Source organism: Micropterus salmoides, unplaced genomic scaffold (genome assembly GCF_014851395.1).
Source record: "Micropterus salmoides isolate LMB-PRFRI ecotype aquatic unplaced genomic scaffold, ASM1485139v1 Ms_hic_scaffold_4267, whole genome shotgun sequence".
Taxonomy (NCBI): domain Eukaryota; kingdom Metazoa; phylum Chordata; class Actinopteri; order Centrarchiformes; family Centrarchidae; genus Micropterus; species Micropterus salmoides.
The window spans coordinates 627-19,935 of record NW_024043670.1 but is presented as its reverse complement, the minus strand read 5'-3'; the positions used below and the strand labels follow the sequence as shown (position 1 = coordinate 19,935).

General features: G+C 41.9%; 1 pseudogene; it reads right to left on the bottom strand.

Moving 5' to 3' along the window:
• Window positions 1-8,626: 8,626 nt before the first annotated feature.
• On the bottom strand, window positions 8,627-15,897 carry LOC119887693 (annotated as a pseudogene).
• Between the last annotated feature and the right edge of the window lie 3,412 nt (window positions 15,898-19,309).

The following is a 19,309-nucleotide window of genomic DNA, read 5'->3' as shown; positions in this document are numbered from 1 at the left end:
TTTTCTGTCTCACAGTGCTTCCTTACTTCCCTATGCTGTCATAGCACTCAGCCCCAAGCCCAATGGTTCCTACTGAAGATGTAAATCTTGAGCAACACATGGGCACTGTGGTTTTCAATAAATGTTACTAAGACAGGATTAAATATGCATTTGTTGGGGACTAGTTTCAACCGTGGTTTTATATACATAAAAGCGCACCAGGACGGTGCGGTTCACAAGTGAACTTCAGTGCCCAGTTGAAGAAAGGAAAATTCACCCAGCACCACAGTGTGGATCAGATGTTGATGTGATGATTTCACAGAATTTTTTTGAACAATGAGCTCTATGGCACAACAGATAAGCTGTATCAGGCTTTGGCTATGCAGACTTGTTGGTATGTCAATTCTGTTGGTTTTAGTCTTTTTGTGGGCTTTATCGACAATAAGAAAAAACTAGAAAACATAGTCAACCATATCGTTGTAAAATTATCATAATAACAGATTAAAACTTAATGTAATGCTCTAAAAAAAAAAACTTTATCATTCGTTTCCTGCAACAGTTGTTTTCTCTCTCCCTCCTCCATCTGCTGGAGTGGAGCTGTGAGCTAAATCAAGTCATCAGTACTTCTAATGCCACATTTTCTGCATATTGCCAAGCATACGTACATTTAGTGATGCATTCCTCACAGACATTGCCACATAGCCAAAGGTACCATAACAGGCATACACATACATACCACAAATAAATGCACATTGCACACATTATAATGCACATACATATGTAGCCATGTACATATCGGAGAACCCACACACCTGTGAGTGTCATATTACACGCACACAAACACACATACAGATTGATTGCCTGCACAAATGCAACAACCTAATCCATAATTTACACCTCCCTGCCAGGCTATTCTCTCCACTGGCGCCAGCCAAAACACCAGCTACTGGAACAGTAGACAAGTAGGAACACGGTGTCCATGGACACACACACACACACACAACACACACACACTACATACACATAAACTCAATGCAATAAGCATCAGATACAGTTTTGACAATCCATCATTCTGAGGAAGAACACTGAGATTATAGAAAATATAAATCAATTTAATCTCCTCTTCAAAGCTTCGGCACAACATCAAAATAAGATGGTATTGCTGCATTTAGAAATTACATTGACTTTGTGCTTAAAATGGCAAGTATGTGGACACTCAACATCACACTTATGTGTGACTGGTGAGATCTCATTCCAAAACCATGGACAATAATTGCTTCCACTCTGTCTGCAGGATTTTGGAAACTGGCTGCAGGATGTGCTCTCATTCAGCCACAGAGCTTAGTCAGGGCAGCCAAATTCATCCACACCAAATTGAAATTATTTCTTTTGGACCTCCCTATGTGCACAAGGGGATTTTCTTGCTAAAACTGGAAGGGGAGCACACTATTGTGTGATCATTGAATTCTATAGAAGATTTCCTTTACCTGAAACTAAGAGGCCTAGATTAAGACAGCCCTGGATGAGAAGTATACAACAATGTGTTCACATACTTTGACCATGTAGTTTAATACAAAGGGTTATGTTTTTAAGTGAGACTTCTGTAGAAAGCCATCACAGTTTGGGTTGAGCTGGTAGAATTAGGCTGAATGGGACTACTCACTAAATGGGACTACTCTGTTGACAGTGTGGGAATGCCAGTGCAGAGGCTCTGGCAAGAACAACGGAAGGTCGTCTGACACACGTTGGACCTGGCTCAACTTTTCACAGAACGCAATACAGCGCCACTCAGCAAGGGCTGTGTTGGCCAGTCAATACATGCAAGGCATATTCCTGGTAGATTATTTGCAGCGTTGTTGTTGTTGTTGTCTGAGAAGCATTCAAACTCATGAATCTGTTACTCAAAGTAGTCTTCCTGGATTTAATTTATTGTCTCACTAGTACCTGAAACAACAGCCCCTTGCATTTGTTTTAATGCAGGAATGTTTTCTTACTGTCATAATCCCTAAAAAGATTTCATCTACTAAAACTGATATGAGTGACAATAAACAAGATAAAATTTCCGCACCAGTTTTATGAAGTAGCCAAATAAAACTGACTGAGGACAGTCAATTTCTCTTCCTCCCTTGAAACACCCTCCTACCTCTGAAATTTTAACCATGTCCTTGCTCACAAGGGCATGTGGGAGGGAGCCAATATACAAACCACATGTTAATAGTTTGGCAATGTTATGGTAATACATGGTAATGTAGGATGACTAGTGGTCATTCCAAACTGTCGCTCACAGACTGGGATGTCCTGATGTCCTGTCCTCTGATTTTCTCCTCATAAAACAGACACATTCTACAGCCAACCCTTTTACCTAGTCTGTCATGTGGGAAAAACACTATGTATCTGATTTATTGCGCTGAGCGCTGTGTGTACATTACATACCACAGAATATAAATAAATTACAATATATTGGTGCTTCTCATAAACTATGTACAACAGCCTCTATCATTTGTACAACACTAACACTAAACTATACCCAAAAGAAACTAAAAAAGCGTCATTAAATAGTTTGTATTTCTAAACCATTTTTCCCCAGACGTGGGGAGAGAGGGTAGAAAATAAGAGGGACTGAATAGAGGGTCCTATTGTGAGCGCTTTCCGGGAAATTTTACCAGATAGGTTAGGTGACAGGGGATTTCAGAGAAACTAGCACGACACCTTCACTCTCATATGCTTTAACCATGGCAAACATAGGATTCATGTAGAGACAGGCTCTCTGTCTCTGTCTGTCCGTCTCATCCTTAAAGGGTTGTTATTCTGAAAGCAAACATGTAGCACAGTCCTTCTCCCACTTTAAATGCCATTCCTTCTGCCTAAACTTTGTCTAAAACGGGAAAAACAAAGATATTAATCGTTGTACCATCCATTATTATCCTGGCAAAACAGACGTCTCTCTCTTATATGATTAGTCAGACTGCTATTAACTACTAACTACAGGAACAAACAAGCCATCTATCATTCCTACTGAGTTTATCTGCCCCCCTCTTCCTTCATCCTTTCCTTTTCATTTATCCCATTAGATCTACTAATCCTCATAAACACAGTCTGGAATGCAGCTAACTGAAAGGCATTCTGGGTCACAGAGTAGTTCCCACTCTTGAATGAACTTATGGAATGAACCTATTCCAGACACCAGCTTAGTTAAGTTAGGAACCAAGATAAAAGTGTTTTGCCGTCCATGTTTTATGGTACAGTGAGTAGCCACACTTTCACTGACCAGTTCTTGCACAGAGATAATATCAGACACATGAGGATGAAGATCTGGAGTGACTAGTTTACACAACCTTTAGTTAGATGCAACACCAGTGACAGCAAATAATGGAAGAAGACTTTTAGAAACGTTTAAAAAGGGGGTTGTGTGATGGATTCAGCAACATGAAAAACAAGCAGATGAATAAGCAATGATAAAAACTGCAGCTCTATTTTGTTGACAGATACTCAGAAGTTCAAGGTTGTGTAGCTGTAAATCCATTTGTATCAGGTTGGTAGGCATGCTTGTTGCCTTTTCATTAGCATATGGTAATTCAAGGACATTGTAAAGAAACAAGGATGCCTATGTCCACTACAAGATGCATTTACTTAAATTGATCACCTCTCATCTATAGGAATGCACAAAATTGACATTTTTCAATATACAATAACTGTGTTTTCCATGGTCACTTTTGCCAAAAGCAATTTCAAGTCAAATGTAAAAAATCTTGACATTCTCAAAAAAAATTTCTTGCATTTTCTTTCTACAGCACGTGCAACCTTGAAACCGCTCCTAGATGCTGACTGTCACGCTGCTGCCTCAAGTGAAAGAATCTTCATAAAAAAACCTAATGTGAGAATGCGCTCCCTTTAATCCTAGCAGACGTTTATAGAGATCTACACTTAAGGGGTATTCATTTTATCCATTCAAATGAATAGTTATTCACACCGTTATAGTAGATTAGAGTTAAATAAATGAAAGCACACTTAAGCGCTTGTAATACCAGATGAATCATTCACAAACTATAATATTCATCTCAGTACCAATTACAGTTACATGATGTTATTGTAACTGATCACGTCAGCCAGCATATCCATATGCTTTCTCTCTTTCAAGAACCCACACACTGCAGATGGTTAAACTGACCATACAGATTTTCTAAATTTAGCATCTTATAAATCATCTATAACAAACAATATGTGCAGATATTAGATGCCGTGACTCTAGCTGAACCAAGAGCTGCAGTTTCCTTTTAGAAACAAGATAAAAAAGGGGGGGTGGGGTGGTCACTGATTCTAGGATCAGACTTTTTAGTTAGCTAATCTGATTCCAGACCAGTGTTTAAACAACAAAGAGCACAGTAAACCAAGGGAGCAGGTAAAGCTAATGATGTAGGTAAGCGTGGTTTTCAAGATTTTTACTCTGAGGATTTGAATGTTTGCATTAAAACTACCAGAAATTTTGATCAAACTTCTTTTTCTGCCACAAATACTGAATATTATAGGAATCCATTGTAACTGCAATGAATTCAAGACCTCTGCCTCCATTCTCCATGAAAGAGCAAACTAAAAATCTTTAAGCCACCTTTAAAGTCTACAGGAGGCAAGTCATTCATACTCCTAAAAATAGACTTGGCTGTAGTATTACTTTAAACAAAATTATTTTATTACTTACTTTTATGAAATAAGGATCATTACTGGCATGATCCCACACTGATTCTATGAAAACACTGCTATTAAGGGTGAATAGCAGCGGGAATGACATACACTCACCACATCCCTACACGTGAACAGGGCTTCCAGTGAGCCCCCCTGCCCCCCCTCGCAGTTTTAGAGGGCCCCCCGCACCGAATGGAGAAAAGTTGAGATGGCCCCTCTGGAAGATAAAGGAGGGAGTAAGAATAACAGCCAAGCTCTTGGAATAGAAGGGAGAGAGAGATAGTATTTGGGTATAAGAGAACAGCCCAATAGTTCACATATTCTGAGAAAAACCTTAGAAACTAAACTTCAAAAAGATGCGAACAGTGACTTCACCCCCAACATTTAGTCACATGAGGATTGTAAAGTGGGTACACCGTGTGCCTTCACATCTCTAGTGGCAGTGTTTTATGAATGGCGTGTCCTTAGCGACTCTGAAAGTGGGCACTACTACTTTGCTCATTGGTGTGCTTCACGCACCACTGACAGTGACACTCAATCACTGACGGATGCAGTCTGTGATCTAACTTCATTTTCCCTGTGATGAAACTCTCCTATGAGACAGGACAAAACAGCTGCTTCCTGGAGTACACGATACTGTGACACAAAATACTGAAAGAGCATTTACGTGTGGACGCTGTGGGCGAGTCTCTAGATCAATTACTGTTTGACAGCAGATGTCTTAAATAATATAATTTCCTGTTAGAGTTTGTGGGTTCACTGCTCACTCAACCTGTAGATATGATCTTGGTAACAGCAGGAGAGTAGAACAGTGTGTGCATTTAAGTATCTATGTGTATGTTTATGTGATGTACACAGATTCTGGCTGTGTTTGGTTCCTGGCCACACTCAGCAGCGATGATGTTAACTGAAGTTTTTTTCTCCACATTTTTCATGTTTAACAAGCACATTTGCAGCTAATTTAGAAGGTGTAACAGACAGTCAGACAAGCTTTTGTTGCTTTGCTTGCTTTACGTCAATCTCAAGCACAGTTGCTGTCAATGACTTGTACTGTTGTTTATTTTATCTCACAATGTTGTAAGTAGGCTCAATATTAGTCGACGTAATCAACGATGTCGACTATAAAAATTTGTCGATGTGAAATTTCATTGTCGACACATCGTTACATAGATGCCGTTTAAGGGAGAGATGCAATCTTTATATAAGAACCATTCTGTTTTTTTTATTCTAACTGCAATGCACTACAGGAAGTTGCTGAGGGCCTATCGCTTCCACTGTCTGCCATGACTGCTTGACTGTAAGACCACTCACGAAGAAGAAGCATTCCTGTGATAAGCGAAAGTAACGGAGAAAGAGCAAACAACAAGTTTTGTACGCTATTTATCACTAAGTACACTTTTGAGCAGTTTGGAGCGAGAAATCAACTGTGTAGATTTTGAATAAGGCAGTTTTACCAAAGTTGTGGCGAATTGAAAATGTGCTCAACGTTTTTCGGGGTTGAGAAGCTACACAAGCGCCTGTAAGGATAGCGGTGCCAGCCGGCCGGCCAGTCAGGCCCACAGAGCGCCTGGTCCCATCACTCAGACCACTGCAGCAGCACAACAGAGCAGCAACATCAGAGAAAGGCAGTGTTTCCTATATGTTCATTTTTTGTGGCGGCCCGCCACAATATCCACTGACCACCACATACTGATTTTTGTTGTTGTTTTTTTACTAGGCTTATTTAAGCTCGTCTCTTTCTCTCCCCCCCTCTACCTCATGAACACCACAGCACAAATCTGTCCAACACAACGCTGGCCGTTGGAGACCCAGCTTTAAAAAGTTTTAGTAATGATAATTGTTTAAAGTATATCAAGGAACATCTGGCTCGTGATGCAGCCTACAGAACATTCTCCACTTATAAAACTTATAAGCTTTTGAAAAAATAATAAATAAATGACGTAGTGATAGTATTGAAAGGGGACTGTTGCATTATTGTTCTAAATGCACATTACATTGTTAGTATAAAGTTGTGGTTGTAGTACTTGCTTTTAATTTGCTTTTATTTTATATACTTTCAAAGCAAAAATCTTTGTTAAACAGTTACAAGTTTTAAAGTTTGCATAAATCAGTGAATTATAGGAGTGGCCTACGCTGTCTTGTCATCTTCCCCGGTTTCCCCCTGGCATTGATACTGGTGTTCATTCTGAATAGCAAACCTCGTTCACTTATGGTATGTTGCTAGTTAGGCTGTGTGTTGGAGATCAGTAATTCACTTGAAAGATATTTATTAGTTAAATGTTTTAATTAGGATTAGGGGTTGAAAAACATAATCGTAACTAGTCGACTAATCGATAAATAATTAACAGTACGAAAATAGTCATTAGTTGCAGCCCTAGTTGTAAGTATAAAATAATGATTTCATCTGCAGCTCGCAGCTTGGTAATACATCCATGTAAATTTATGAGCTGAGATTTCTCTCACAAAACACAAAAAACTAGAAATATACTTGAAAAACTAAATCCTTCTATTACCACAGAGCAGGGTGGTCTTTTTCAGTTCAATGATTGATTAACACAAAGAAAGCATATATAAAGAATCGGGGGTGGTCTTTTTGTTGATAAAAGACAAAATCTATTGTCTTTTTTTTTGCCTGAGTGAAGGTGTAGCACAGGATAATCAACATGAGAGCTTTGTGTCTCTATGTTGTTGAAGTTCTTGGCATGTGAGTGTAATCACACTGGTAAGCCCCTATATCTTTACATCTTATCTATAATAATTAGGCTTTTCTAAATATATGTGTCTCAGTTATCAAAAGTTTTTTCACTCAACATGGTTTCCACTTGGTCATCAGATGTTTTATCATTATATTCAGAGGCTGTGTGTGAGTGCGTGCACTGCAGGACATTAAATTCAATCCTTACACAAAGCAGAGAAAGCTCATATGGTCATCAGGAAATACATGCCTGATGTGGTGTGCTGTCCTTGTGCGTAGTTTTAATGTGGGTGTATGTGAGCATGTGTATGTGTGCAATCACAGGTTTTAAACGAGCTGGCTAGCACATGTTGCCATCAGAATAAAAACATTTTATAATATTAATGATATTTCCACTCACAAAATTCACATTTATTGTGCTGCAATCACTGCATTTGCTTTTAGGAGCCTGTCTCTTTGTTGTTTTACCTGAGTATGACTTCTGTCCATGTGTCTGTGTGAGAGGTGGAGCTGGAGGAATTGACTTGCTGTGACTCTCGTCCTCCAGCGTCCCTAAAACACACATATTAAAGCACGTTACAAAGCACAAACATCTGAATGGAGTTCCTCCCCCACACGACAGGTACTGACTGAAGGGCACCTCGCCCTTCAACACAAGCACTTGGCAGAGGGGTTGAAAAAGCTTTTCTCACGCAGAATGAAATGTTAACGACACACCCCGAGATCTCTATGAGCATGTTAAGAAATATTGTAACACTCTGGCTGCAGCTGAAAAACATTATCCCCTTTTGTACCTGTGGTCTCCATTTTCTCCTCACTTTATTCAGTGCCTGTACATGCTTTTATTTCAGGCATCACCAATATTAATATAGGTGATTATGTGACACTTTTTGTGACTGAGTAAAGGTAAAAAGAGAGTAGAGTGAAAAGTAATCTGGGAAGCCAGACTAAGCTGTTGAGTCGTGGTGTTAACACTCTTTGTAGGGCTTTCTGTAGGACTTTCTAGAAATTAATCGTCTTCTTTATTTAGAATCACATGGCCTTTTAGTATCTTTCAGGTATAAGAGGTCTGATATCCATCATTTAGTTCTACACTCTACTCATCTAGATGTACACTCAGGCACTCACATTTCTTTGTAAATACATTCAAAAGTATTAATAATTAATTAATAATTAAACACCTGTTTTTTGCTCTAGTGTGTATTATCTGTTTCACCCTCAGCATTGATCCACCTGTGAGCCATGGAAAGTATAATACTCGGATGTTTACCATTAGAAATCTGGGTTGCCATTCTCTACGGGGGCCGGGCTTGGTGAATGAGAAGAGTGGTTGTTGGCGTTCTTGTCCTGTAGCTGCAGAGATGGTGGGTGGGCAGAGCCACAATCTTCCCTCCCTGCAGATTGATATTAGAATTGAATCCTGGGAAAAATATAGTCAAAAGTGTCAGAGCATGTTATATACAGGAGACATTAATTACAGTAAATATTTAGATTCCATCATGCGTATATATCAAGGATTTGTAGGGTACAGACTCTAAAACAGCGCAGGGGATTGCTGTAATATTGCAAGTTTTCTAATTCTGCTAATATTTACTTAGTCACTTCCACCTCCTTGCACATGACCCTCCTCTGCTGCTGCTCTCAGGGCTCACATGCTCTCACACACTTAATGAGTAAGTGACTGCATGCACATATGTTATGGGAGTGTGAATGGGAATTCATCAGCTGCTGTCCCACCTTAGAATGAGTGCCTCCTGGCCCCCCCGTGGTCACAAGATGCCTAAATATAAACTTTGCAAAGTCTACTATAGGTCCCATGAGGTAGTGTGTGATTCTGAGGACAAAGGGCTAGTAGAGGGAGGGAGGCCATGTGAGGGTTGCATGCTTGTGAAGAGATGACTCACAGTGAGTACTTGGATTTGTACAAAGACTATCATGAAGGAGAATTGGACTTTTGTAGCCACTTTTTGTATGTGGCTGTTAAGCATAAGGTGTTTTTTGACAGTGATTTCCTGAAGCCTGCCAAGACCATTTGCCCTCTTCCCCTGGCATTGCTGTGGTTTTCTCATTCCCTGAGGATGAGGAAGGGGAGAGGAGGAGGTGGAGTGAGAGGCAGCTGCTCTTCACAGAGATGTCAGAGATGGCAACTGTCACCCCTGACCACTCCCACAGTGTCAGGTGTTAGACTCTGTCATTTACAGCCGAGAGGGAACGGAAGTAGGCCATCCTGTTAAGCCCTTTGGCATCCCTCTGCGCTCTGATCTAAGAGGGCTGCCTTGCTTTGCCCACTCAAATAACAGCAAGGTTGTGAACCCCAGTGCCAGGTTCCCCTGTCCCACACAGTTTCCATGACGCCAGTGCTTTTCCTGCACAGGTCCAGGTGGTTATGCAGACTCAAGTGGCAGACGTCCCATGAGCATATGCGTCAGACGGTGCTCTTGCTGTCATACCGTCTCTTATAAGGAGTTCAGCTTCCTGCCCCTTGAACTTGTTGCAGTTATAAGAACACAATCAATTTTTCTTGATTGTAATTTTTCTAACTAACTGTTCGGGATGTCCTGTTTGCTGCTGCTGTGCAGTCACAATGTCTTCAGTAGAACAAGAGTGAGCTGATAAATATTTGATACCCATCCTCATCATTCTACTGCTCATGTATTATTAACCCAGCCACGACTAACACAGGGAAGCAGAGACTCGGATAAAAACACAGTGGACAACGCAACTTCTACTTTCCTCATATGCCTGTGCTTTCACACGCTGCAGTATCATGGGAAATTCACTTTCACAAAAGCACCACATAGTAATCTCTTTGGGTTTGAAAACTCTGACCTAAGGACCCCTTGTTTCATTGACTATGTGTGACAAATACATTTGGCCTTGTATTGCAAAGGTCAACCTTTGCATCAGTGTCACAGGCCTGTTGGTCTCTGCAGGTAGTGCACTGAGCCATCACTACTAGATCATACTTACAGTGCAGTGGGATGTTAAGTGGGCTATACAGCTAGCTCATTAGGTCCCAGAGCCAAAGGACACTGCACTAGAAACTGTAACAAATGGGCTGTCTCACGTTGGCCATATAGGGTGGCTGGTTACACCTGAATCAAGTAAGGTTTCTAAATGTAGAGAAGGGGGATTTATGAGTAGCTGTTGGTTTCTGGTACATCCCACCTCCCTACCACTCAATGTGTGTATGTGTGTAAACCCATACGCACCCCACACCCGCACACAAAACAGGGGGTTATTACTTACCTACTACCCTACACTACTCCTGCAGTACAGAAGGTAATCATCCGTACGCAATAATCACATGGCACAGAGCAGGAGACTTTGATCATGAACTCATCACAGTTGATAGAACACATAATGGACACTGCACTCCTGCACAATGTGGCCGCATGCTCCCTCACGCACACGCACACGCACACGCACGCACACACACACACACACAAACACACACATATACCCACACACCAGCAGGTTCACATATTGGTGGTTTGGCCTAGTCTGGCCCAAGTTATACCAATTTCAAATGCACCATTCACCCATGAATGTAGATGGAATTAATATCAATGATTGGAGGAAAAGTTAAGACAGAAGGAGAAATGGTTATTTTATCCGCTGTTCAGTGTTCTGTGCAGTGATGTTCCTCAGCTAGTGTTTTAGATGCGTGTAGCTCTGTGTTAGTGTAGGAATGTGTGCATTACTGACAGACCTCCATCTCTCATCTTGCGGCCAGATGTGGACTTCCTGAGCAGACTGCGTCCAGAGCTGAACAGAGTGTTGAGCTCATCCAGTGGGCTGGTTAGGGTCTACCATTTGCTGGGTTGAACAGCAGGGGAGAGGAGGAGCATGAGTGCGCTCTCCGAGGCTCAGCACGAGACATCTTCACTGGGGAGTAGGGAGGTGGCTTCCCAAGTGGTTCCCCACTTGCCCTTTGAAGGATGAGGTTTTGGGGGAGTCTGAGCTCCCTGTGACAGATGCTGCTCGCGTCAGAGCCAGGAGGCCGGCCTCAGGCGGGAAGGGGAAGTGTGAAGGAGGTCTGTAGGGGGAGGTGGGGCACTGGGGGGGAGGCGGAGGTGGAGGGGTAAGTGGAGGTGAGACTTCTTCTCTGGCATGAGGACAGTGAGGCTAGGGGAGGAGTCAGCCCTCTGGCGGGCATACTGCGGGGACAGCGGGCTGTCTGGGCCAGTAGCATAGTTGAGGTTTGTCTCAAACACAGGCAGCTTTTTTACCTCTAGTGGGGTGAGGGTGACTCGTCTGAAGCAGGAGAGCAGGTGACGGGTGACGGGGGAAACACAAGGAGAGGTGGACGGTGGGGAAGCAAGTTGGGGAAGGGAGCAGGTATGTCACAGCTGCCATCTTTGCCGTGCTGAGTTTTGGGAGTTCCGCTGCTCTGTAGAGAGTGATGTCCATGGCAGCGGTCACCCCAGCTGACATCCGTGTGCTCTCCCCGCTCTGAGGAGGAGATGCCCCTAATCCCACCAGGCCCAAACCTAGACCCTCTCGTTTGGCTGCTTGCTAACCACAGCTGCAGGAGTTCCACCGTCTTCGGGAGGGAAGTACTTCATCTCCTCATAGACGGCCTCGTAGTCAGCCTGCTCTGGGCTATCAGGGGGCTCCTGGAGGCTGCGAGCCCGTGGCTGGGAGCCCAACATCTCTATGTACACGTCCTCTTCGTCTTTGCTCTGGTACAGGCTCAGTCCTACCCCTTGTGGGGCATCTACAGAGGCAGCTCTCTGCATCAAACCACCAACCCTCCAAATCCACCAGCACGGGACAGCAAGGCCAACTTTACATCAGCAGGACGCAGCTGGTGGATGTGGGGAGCTACAGCGTTGATCTCCTCATATGAGCCTGTCAGCTTAGTGTTGGGACTGCGCTTAGGTTTTGGAGGCGGAACCTTCCTCATGGTTGTGTAGTCATCACTGTGAGGACGGGGCTTGGACAAGGCTGAGGGAATTATAAAAGAAGCAATTAAAAATAGAGAAAGTCAAGGTACAGTAACAACAGTGACGCAGAAAAACACCATCTGTTGTATCATCTAAAGAACAGTAGAGGTCATATACCTGCAGGGTCTGTGGGGGACAGCTGGAATTTAGGAGGGCTTCCATCTGGCGACCCATACCCCTCTGGAGTAGGCTCTCTTTCGCTGCCATCATCAACCCAGCGCTAACAGCTTCATAAGATGCACTCAGACGAGTGTTGGGGTCCCTCTTTGGTTTGGGAGGAGGTTGCTTCCGAGGAGAGGAAAGACCTCCCCCGCCTGCCCCATCCTCGTTGGTATGTGCTACCTGTTGCACGACTGGTTTGATGGCAGAAGAATGGACCATGTTCTCTATGGCGATGGGGATGGTACTGAGCTAGACCGAAAGTGGCGAATCACTCTGTTGCCCCCGCTGAGAGGACCCTCATAGATTTTCCCACTTTTCTCTACAACCCTACAAATCAGAAGAATAACAGAATTCATATTTAAATGAAAGAAATGAAAAGAAAAATGTTTGACAGTTTGTATTGTTCACAAACATCATCGCTTGTGCTTGATTCATGCTTTTCACAAAAAGTAAAAAGTATAAAAGCTTTAGTTAAAGGCAAAACATTTTCCCAACCAATAATCTTCTGATGCAGATTGAGTTAATTATATAATTTAGATCATCAGTATACTCAAAGTCAATGTATGCCTGCTTCAACTGTCATGCCACAAATAGGAGCCAAGGAGGCCAATTGGAGGATAAAGACCAAAGAGATTATGCTTTAAATCTAATCTCCTTGCAGTAATTTGATAACATGCAGTTTGATATTTCCTTTGCTAATCTGCGTGAGCCATCTGTTGGTTCCATGACTGCAGGCGGGGGTGGCCGAGCATGTGAAGTTGATGGGGGAAGGCATTTTAAAAACCTGGAGAGAAATTAGGTGAGTTTGGGTGAATGTTTGCATGGGAGTGTGTTTGTGTGTATGTGTGCAAAAGTGTGTATGTGCCTATTAATCCCCTCTACAATACTCCGACTATGACTCCTCTACCAGACCGCCTACTGATACCCCTCTCCTGTTCAAAGCCTCCCGTCAAGGACACATAAAGGATACAGAAATCATGTGTGTATGTACACTCATGTGTCTTTCTTCTCATTTTTCAGGATGTATGGCTAACCCTAATGTTAAAACTCAATTTAATAATTGTATATCAAAAAGTGTGTATCAGTACAGTGCGGTTCCTTTTTGTATTTCAACTGTGGCCATTACTCAGTAAAATGATATACTACAGTTAGTAATTGTCCACTCTATTTACTTTACACTTTTTTAAGGCACTTTAAAGCTTTACATTTACAAGATTATGTTTTGAAGCAAACACCTTGACATCACTTTGTCAAAAAGCCTCAAGACACAAGCATATTCATAATCAATCACTGTCAAACTGAAATGAAATCTGCATTATGTAACAATGGCAACAATCATGACAAATGATATTGCTTCCTCTATAGAGAGAAAAGGCTTTTGAAATAAGAAATGCATTTATTATGCAGCATACCGTAGTAAGCATCATATATATCACAGGTACACATTTATAGGTTTATTAGTGTTGAAATGCATCGGTCACATTTCAGGCATTAATATAAACAAGGCTAGCGTTTTTCAAAGATTCCAAAAGTGGCTTTTCAAATGAAGGTCGTTAATTTAGCACACCCTCTAAAGAGCTTCTTATAACCTTTTTTACCCTTCTAACTCAGTCCTCCAGGGTTTTTCATTTTTTCCAGGCATGATATGTCATACTAGAATGAGGTGAGGTGAGATAAGGATAGCGTTCCATAGCAACATGCACACAACACAATACTAATAGGATTTGATAATGCGGACTGATTATCTCACTATCCATCAAGAACTTACAGTTAAAAGCCTACAGTGCAAAGAGATACAATAACATCATTAATCAAAAAACACATGTTGTGCAGACATAGGCATGCAGAAACATGCATACACACACACAGAAAGGGAAATGATTCCTTCATACAAATCTTGTGAATGACGGTAACTGTAGATTGTTTACTTTCCAGCTAAACAATCCTACAGTCACTATGATGCCATCACATTTAGTATAATGAATTATATTGTAGTAAAAAATAAAAGCCCTATTTTGGTGAGTATAAAGTCTTGATTCTTGCATTAGTGCGAAGAAATCTGTAGCATGGTGCAGTCTATCATCCAAAAAACACTTGAACTTTTTGATCAAATGAATGTTTGACGAGAGTGGGTAATAATATTAGAAATAAATTTTATATACTAACATGTGTCAAAGCATGTATGAGAATAGATTTATTATAAAATATGATGACTCAGTAATTTTGAGTTTACTTAAAGAGAATGAGACCTCACATGGTCCAATTATTGATTTTGTCAAGTGTGTGATGAATCTTACTTACAGTTAAATATATTGAAGACCAAAGATATGCTTATTGATTTTAGGAAAAGCACTCATCCAAGGATCCTACCTTAATTAAAGGCCAAAAAATAGAGTATGTACAATCATACAAATATCTTGGGACCATAATTGATGAGAAACTAAAATTTGAAGAGAATTGTGAGGCTCTGAAAAAAAGGGGCACCAGCGTTTGTACTGCCTAAGGAGATATCTGTATTCAATCTTGATAAAACATAATGAAGTTGTTCTATCATGCTTTTATAGAATCTGTTTTGTCTTTTTCCATCTTAGTATGGTACGGTCATATATCCTTAAAGGCAAAAAATCATCTAGATCAGATAATAAATGGTCTGGCCGTTTGATAGGCGAGTCAAAACCAGGAGTGGCATCACTATATGCCAAAACAATTACAAAGGATGGCCCTTTCAATTTTAAATGATGACTCTCACCCTCTGCGAAATGAGTTTCAGTTATTACCGTCTGCGAGGAGGTATAAAGTCCCTAGGTGTAGAACGAAAAGACATAAAAGCAGCTTCGTAATAAATGCGATTGATATGCTTAACAATTAGAGGTGTTTTCTCAGATATATACTAGGGGTCTCATGAATTTTTCATAATGATTTTTTATTTTATTTATTTATTTATCTGTCCTTATGTGTAGTGTGATGTTCTGTGTTGTGTGTTGTTTTTTACTGGATGCCATAGAATGTCATTGCACTGTAAAACAAATTTACCTACGGGTATAAATAAAGTAAAACAACAACAAACAACAACATACCAAAACATTGTTTAAATATTCATGCATTTTTGTCTTCAAATCTGAATGAAGGTGACAGAGTTGTGAAGGTGTTTGCTAATTTCCTCCTGGTGGGCTGATCCTCCTCTTTGCCCACTGGCTCAGGCCTTTCACCAAGTGGCGGGCTGTTGCTGAGGGTGTTGACAAGGCTGCACCATGGCAGCGCAGGCGGTCACTCTCTCTTGCGATGTCAGATGCATTTGGATGACCAACTGGTCATAGGTTCGCAGACCCATGTCCTCCGCCCCCTGCAGGAAACGCTGCACACAGCACTCCTCTTTCTGCTGTAATGACAGCCTGCGCTGAACACGCTGTCTGGCCAGCCAGCCACGCACCACTGAGACAAGAGGAAGAGGAGGATGAAGAGAAGGATGGAGGGGAGGAAGACAGAGACGCCAGAGGTGTCAGTGAAAGAAAGACATACAAACCCTAAAAGAACATCATGGGTTGCTGGTTTGTTATTTAGGACATTACCTTTCTGACAGTGATGATCTTTTTATGAAGCTGGTAGCAGCGGTCGTTGAGCTGGTCTGCCTGCCAGTATCTCAGAAAACACTTTACTACTGCCCATCATACACAGAACGACACAAGTTATCTGATCAAGAATATATGCAAAAGCATTGCTGACACTTCACTGCCATCATCATCAGTCTTCAGGAATAGGCTGTCCCACTAGAGGCTGTCCTCTTCTTCTGAAATCTCAGAAGAGAGTGACTTGCTATTTGAGAGATGGGAGAGAAGTAGTAGAGTAGCAATGATGTATGATAATATGGGTGGGTGTGGAGTGTGGGCAGGATTTGGGGTTTGCATGTTGATCACTTCCTGGGCTAAAGGGACATTTGGAAGAGGGTGGCTGGCGACAGAGGTCACTATAACAGGTGCACGAGCTGTGGGGGAACATACTACCACAGACGGACACTCATTCCAACACCACGCTACTTGTAGGAGTAGTGTGTGTGTGTGTGTGTGTGTATAGCAGGGCTGTATGAGGTGTCTGTGGGGCATTGTAGAGGAGCGTGTGTGTGCATGTGTGAGGCAGGAGCTGATGCGACCTGTAAGGTCACACACTCAGACACAACAGCAGTCTGGCAGACAGCACAGAGAGGGGGAGGAGTCTGTGCTGTTGTGTGTGTGTGTTTGTGTGTGCATGTGTGAGGAGAATGATGATGAGGTGAGGACAGCTGGAACAAGTTGCCAAAGATTCCATGGGATCGGGAATAAGTAATTTGGCGAATCTTTTGTTACTGATGGAGACAGAAAAAGAGGCAAGACACAGACACACAGACACACAGACACACAGACACAGACACACACAGACACACACACACACAACACACGACACACACACACACACACACACACCACACACACACACCCCTCCCTGGAGTTTGAACTGTTGCAGAACTGAGCGGCATCTCTCCTCTGGTGACAGTTCTTTTTGTCTCCCAAAGTTGGGACCACGAGGTCTTTATATCTGAGACCACAAATAAAACAGAAAACACAAAGTGTTGAACTTAAACATTTAGACAAGAAATATTGACACCCCCTTTTCAAAAACATGGGTTCAAAGGTTAGTGGGTCATACGGCAGCCCAGCCAAACAGCATCTGTTCCTATTGGTGTTGCCCTAGGCAACTGCTATGAATGGTCAGCTGGATAGAGACAATGTTTTGCTTGTGCCAGGGATCGTAGGGGTGAAAGGGAAAATGAGCAAGAGAAAGTTTGACACAGAATTCAATGATAGAAAATGTATGCTCTTGATATGTAAACTGTGGATAATTCTATATGCGGTGTGAATTCTGAATGTTTAGACATGAATGCATGAGTACTGTAAGTGTGACAGAGGCTGGCTTATGAAGGGAAACTTGCCAATTTGAATGCTTAGACCAGATCAAAAAATGTGAGTGGAATAAAAACTTAACATTCTCCCTTTCATAAGCAGTTACTTCCAAAGGCCCTTGTGAGCCCCTTTGCACCTGCTCCAGGAAGACTCGGCAGCCACCCAACTTAAGTAAGTGTAACCATAATTGTGCAGAAGAAGGGAGCATAGTTAAAATGGTGTATTTGCGCTGGTCCACACTGTCACACTGCATGTGATGATCCTGATGTGGTGTGTTATGAATATTTAATTTACACTGTTCAGCTTTGGCTAGAGCATTAACACCTGTGACAGACCCCCCGATACCTACAGAGCTACTGAACAGGATACTCATTTAAATTAAGATGAATGGGTAGTCACAAGGTACACAGTAAATGCTATGGAGATATTTGACTGGTCATAATAGGAAAAGCACACTTATTACATTTATTCATTTTAGCTGACGCTTTATCCAAAGCAACTTATAATTGAGCTCACACCGCCTCTGGAGCAACTAAGGGTTAAGTGTCTTACTCAGAGAGTCTCACAGTGGTTTTGAACCCAGGTCTCTCACACCAAAGGCATGTTTCTTATCCACTGCTCCACCATAAATAACATTAACTTACCCTAGTCCTGCTGTATAACATAATGCATCTCCTTCTGCTTGGATGACATAAGCATTATCAATAACATTTTCCTATTTAGTTGTTATTTTGTACCCACAAGGACATGCAACCGATTATAAACACATTTAGATATGAATTGCAAAGTTGGTGGCATGGGTGACAATTCCATATTTTTTGGACAATAGACTGAGAATTTACACTTATATTTCTGTCCAGGAGCTGCAGGTAAATATGATTTCTTTATCTGGAAACTGATGGATGTCAGTGATACCCTGAAACTGTATATACCTCAAATAAAGCTTAATTTGTTAAACTTGATGAGGTTAATGTTATCAGTAGCTGATATCGCTGGTACAGGGAAACCCACGCAGATAAATATTTAAAGTAGCCCCACATTTTCAGTCCTTTGGCTTTGCAACACCGCATTATAACTAGAGCCCCTTTTGTAACATCTTTTAGGCATCCATTTACACAGACAAGTCAGCAACTATGACATTCTCTGAATGAAATAGGAATAGAAATACACAAACCCCTCAAACATTGTATCAGCTGGTCAGTGCATTATGTCAGTCAGTGATCTGTCTTTTCTGTTATTAATGAGAGGCAGAACCAGCTGATGATGTGACACATCTGAGGAGGAAATATAACAAGCAGATGGCTGGAAGCATAACCCACTTGTGTTGTCAATAGTGAGTGGTGAGGGCATGTGCATTTGGGATGTATTTGATTTGCAAGAGTGGGGTCCGTCTGAACTCTACCTAACCCTCTCTCTGTATGGTAATACCAGTCCTACAGACAGCACACGTCCCACTGGGCCCATAAAACACAAAGGAACTCTGTAACCCATGACCTTCCCTATGAGGATATGAAAACCATCGATGGTCCCTGCTTTTACAAGACCCAAGGGGGCTTCATGTGGAGTAAAAGAAGGGAAATAACCCTTTTGATAACAGTTTAAGTGGAGGGCTACAAGGCGCTAATGTTGTTCTCTGTGAGCAAAAGGGCCTCTCACTGTTACTGAGCATCACAAAGGTGTTAAATGCAATGCAGCTGGAATTTAAACCACTCACTTCCTTTCTGAGGCCCCATCCACACTAATGCGTTTTTGTTTTAAAAAGACCTTTCGCTAAGTTTGCACCTCCCGTCCAAACTAAAACGAAGACCTAAAACGGAGAAGTTTGGAAATGCTGTTGATTTGAAACGACAGAGGGCGTTTTAGTGAAGATGGTCAAAAACAGAGGACTCTAGAAACAATGATGCAGACGA